This window comes from Mustela nigripes, chromosome 7 (assembly GCF_022355385.1).
Source record: "Mustela nigripes isolate SB6536 chromosome 7, MUSNIG.SB6536, whole genome shotgun sequence".
In the NCBI taxonomy this organism is placed as follows: domain Eukaryota; kingdom Metazoa; phylum Chordata; class Mammalia; order Carnivora; family Mustelidae; genus Mustela; species Mustela nigripes.
The window spans coordinates 50,299,431-50,304,023 of NC_081563.1; positions in this window are offsets into that span (position 1 = coordinate 50,299,431).

Below are 4,593 nucleotides of genomic sequence, written 5' to 3' on the forward strand. Positions count from 1 at the left end.
TAATTTTTAAATAGTAGCTTTAAAATCATTATTCAGAACATATGCACATTTACTATTCTGTTCCCCCCAGAACCCCAGAGATTTCCCACTTATTAGCTGAATGACTTTGGACAAGTCTGTACCTTTATTCTTATTTTTCTGAGTGTCAGGCACTATTCTGGGAGCGGAGAAGACAAGAGTAAACAGGACCAAGTTGCTGTTTTCAAGGAGTTTACTTTGGATACAGAAGCTAGAAATAAACAAAATGATTTTAGCTAATGATGGTGCTATTCAGAGAATAAAAAGGAGGTGTGGTAGAGTGATGGGGTGTCAGGGAAGACCACTATCAGTGGCCACATCCCATGAACTCATCTTGGTCATTAGCCCAGAAAACCTCTCCTGAGCCATTTGGCGCCACTTGCTCCCCTAGTTTTAAACTGTTGCCTTCCTTGGCTTCTGTAATAAGATAGTGGTGCCACTATCTCCTGGTCTCCTCCTGCTTCTCTGAATTCCCCCCTTTCAGCCTTCATCACATCTTCTCTTGACTACCCACTGAAGGAGCCTGCTGGGCAAGATAACCATCTGTCTTGGCAGTCGGAAGAAAGCCCAACTGTTGGCTTCCTCTGCTGAGAGCGCTCGCTCCCATTCAGACCTTTGGCACAAGGTGACACTGCGGTGGCGCCCTGGGCCCAAAGAGCAACGTTGTCAGAGGCAAGGCGTTAAGACAGCTTCCCACAAAGTGGGACTAGAGCTTCTCAATCCGGGCACAGGTCCAGCTGGCTTCCTTATTCACAACTCAACACCAAGGACTCAATTTCAAGAAGGCCTAAAGCAGAAGAAAGTAAGGAAGTACCAGGCTGACTGAAAGGCACTCAACACAGTGCTGGAAAATAAGCATGATTCCTACCCTTACAGAATTTACATGACCATTCACGCCTGACCCACATAGGAAGACAATGAGAAAACACTGCAAAACAGCAAAACACAACTCATCAAGTTGTGGGAAATAGCCTAAAAGTGACACTGGAGTTCAAACAAGGAAGTCCCCAGAGTGAACTTAGTGGTGAGAGAAGAAATGAAGTGGAACTTGAGCTAAACCCTAAGGGAAGCAGATGTGGTCACCAAAGAAGGATACAAGAGCCCACAGTTACAATCAGGCTGGATTTGGGATCCAGTGAATGATCTTGGACACACCCCATAAGCACCAGGCTGCTAACCCCAAGTAGGCTAAGGTTAACAAGAAACTCAACCCTGGGTTAAGGAGTGGTGACTTTGTGAAGAGGGTCAAAGTTCTATTCCTCTTCATTCATCTCAAAAACTAGTTGGAACAACAAGAGTGGGAGACTCAGAGAGGAGTGGATGGAACCAAGGATAAAAGATACAGTGCGATGATCTCCTTGGGTCCTTACTCTGCTCTGGGTCTTAGGGGAAATGAGAAGAAATTTGGATTATTTCTTCTGGTTCTTGAGATTCTTAGTTTTCCAGCTCAGGACATCAGAATGTACCAGTAAGATATTTGGAGCTGAGGCCCAACTAGTGATAAAGAAAGTGGATCTGCCTCAAGAGTCTTGTAGCTGGAAGGTGGGTGCTGTCAAAGTCTAGTAGGCAGGAGTGATGGCAGCTCGTCACTAGCATTTCCGGAGATACAAATCACAGGTGCCTTCAATCTTTACAGCATTTTACATCTCTCAGAGTTGCACCAGGATTTCATTTTGTCCTCATTTGAGGTAGACATGTCAGATGGATCCCATTTTATAGATTTTTAAGTAAGTCTGGGAAGTTAAGTGACTTGCGGGTGAATAACCAGCTGGGCCCACAGGCAAAGTCTTACATTGTCAAGCTGGCACTTCCTTTCCAGAGGATAATGTTCCTGTGGTCCTGATCCAAACAGGGTTTCTCAGTGCCCCAGGCAAAGATCCTCACAAAAAAAAAATGAGCCTTGACTCAGAAGTTCTACTCCTGGTCACAAACTGGTCTCCAAACCCAGGTGTGGTTAAAATACTGAGATACGGGGGCGGGGGGGTGGGGTGGGGGTGGGGATCAGGAGGCACAATACTAACTGACGGTTTTCTAAGGAACAACTGGTCTGTTCCTAAAACTGTTCTCAAAACCTGTCTGAAACAGACCAATGTTGGGGGATTCACTGGGCTTTCACGTCATTAAAGCTTTGTTCTCAGGGGTCTCCGTTCCTCCCCATCTCCACATGAAAAATTTTTCCTTTCACTGGGGCAACTGACACCCAGAAGAAGTGATCAGCAGGCAAAAGGGATAGGCACCATGATTTTAAAATCAGGGGTGCCAGAAAGTTGAAACCCTTGCCTCTCAGGCCACAAATACCCACCATACTAGACCCGCTCGGGAATGCTTCTCCCCATGCTGCCTTTTAAGGTGTCTGTTACCTGAGGAAGCAAAATAAAGGCTGAAATGTTTCTTCTTCCTCTCTGGTGGCATTTCACTAGAGTACAGGAAAGTGATCATTCCAAGAAAGCCAGCCCTGTCCCGACCCCCCACCCCACCCGCACAGCAGCTGCCCTGGAGTCTCTGCACCTGGCCCATGGCACTTTGCAAGGTCTGTGCCTCTGAAGCCAACTGGAATGGAACCACACACTGCCTCCCCCGCCCCCTCAGTCCAGACAAGGAAGCATGGTGCTCCGGTGGCTTGGGAGAGTCAGGAGCCCAGGAATCAGTCTCTTTACTGAGCAGTTGCTACTCTTTCAATATAAGCTACTTCCTTAAGTTTCATGATCTGATTCCCTTTTATTCACAATATGGAATGCTTCTGTCCGTTCCCTACAACTCTGGCTCCTTTTCTCTTTCATGGGCCTGCCCTAGTTCCCTGCTTCCCTGTGGGCTGGCTTGCAACCACTGCTTTCCCCCAGAGCTAGGCGGTGAAAGAGACAGCCAAAGCACCCCATGCAGAGTGGCTACATTGCAGCAGGTGCAAAGAGGGCATCTGCAGACTGGTTTCCTGTCCCCGGGGCAGCCTCTAAGATTTCTAGCACACTGGTGCAGAGGCAGAAAATATGTGGTGATTTGGTAAAAAGTAAATGACCAATGTGGTTGGGACACATGACATATTCAGTTCACTCTGGTTCGATGAACATTTGCAGAATGTCTCTGAGGTGAAGAGATGGGTGACAGAGCTCCCAATTCTTAGGTACAGTGGTCCCTGAACTATGATTTGGGCAGTGCTATTCAATCCTGGCTGCACCCCAGCAGCTTTAAAGACAAAGACGAAAACAAAACAAAAACTCTGTGTGGGGCCCCACCCCAGCAATGTGGAATTCATTGGTGTGGGGTAGAGCACAAGTATTATATATATATATATATATATATATATATATATATATATTTTTTTTTTTTTTTTAATGCTCTCCAGGCATTTGAATGCCAGGGGCAAGAGCATTATGTGGTCATACGCAGAAAATTCTGAACAAAGGCTAAATTTAGGTTTCAGGCCATACAAAGCTATTGCAGGTTTTGGAGCAAGAGGAGAAACATGAGAATGGCTGTAATGTAGGAAGCTTCTCTTGACCGTACTGGGCAGAACAGAATGGAGTAAAGAAATACAAAAAAAAAAAAAAAAAGAAAGAAAGAAAGAAACAGAGAGACCTAGTAAAAGCCTATTATTGCACGAGTTCAAATAAGGGGCAATAAAGCCCTAAAGTAAGCAGTACCCTGAGCACAGAAAGAAAGGATGAATTTCCTAGAAAGTACCAGAATGGGGCAGTTATAGGACTGTTAAGGCAAGGTGGGACAGTCCAGGCTGCCTCTGGGGCCACAGTAGGGAAAGGAAGGCAGTGAGAGGAGAGGCACTCTTTCCCCTCCCCAGACTCCCTTGGTCCCACACTCCCTACACAGGAACTGCAGAAGAAAGAATTTCTGATACCTTGGGAGTTAGGAACCCAAGAGGAGAAGAGGATTATAAACGTGGTTCTTCCAGGGGAAAAGTTCAAGGACACTAACCTGAGTGATAAAGAACATAGTATATTCAAGGACACAAAACTTTAAAATAAAGCAAAACTTCATACATTTGCAGACTTTCTCCCCCATAGAATTCTGATATAAAAAGAACTCATTCTTTTCCCATACAAGGTATTTACTCAACTGTCCTCACCTGAGGGGTCACAAACAATTATTTCTAGGCCACCTAAGAACACTAGGCTCATCTCATAGGAAGAGAAATACAGAACCAAGCGCAGCTTCAAACACCTTCCTAGATGTTGCCTGAGTCAGAAAAACACAGTCAACATGACAACGTTGGTAGGGTGGGGTGGCAAGGGAATGCAATCACTCAGTTGGAGCATAACCTGGCACCGCAAATAAAGGCTCCATTGTGGTTAGCTGAAAGCTTTTGGGGCCTAAGGAGGAAGTGAATGGGATGACCCACTTGAGACAACACCAGAAGAACAGAAAGCTTAACAGCCCTGGAAGATGGCAACAGGCAGACAAACGACACTGAGCAGTTAACAGTGAACTAGGACACACCTTCAATATCAGCCCAGCTCAAATTCCATTTTCCTCTCACCTTTCCCCAAACAATCAGACCTTTTAGTTAGCCTGTTTCCACAATACTTGATCAAACAGATCACTCCAGAGCACACACACACAAAA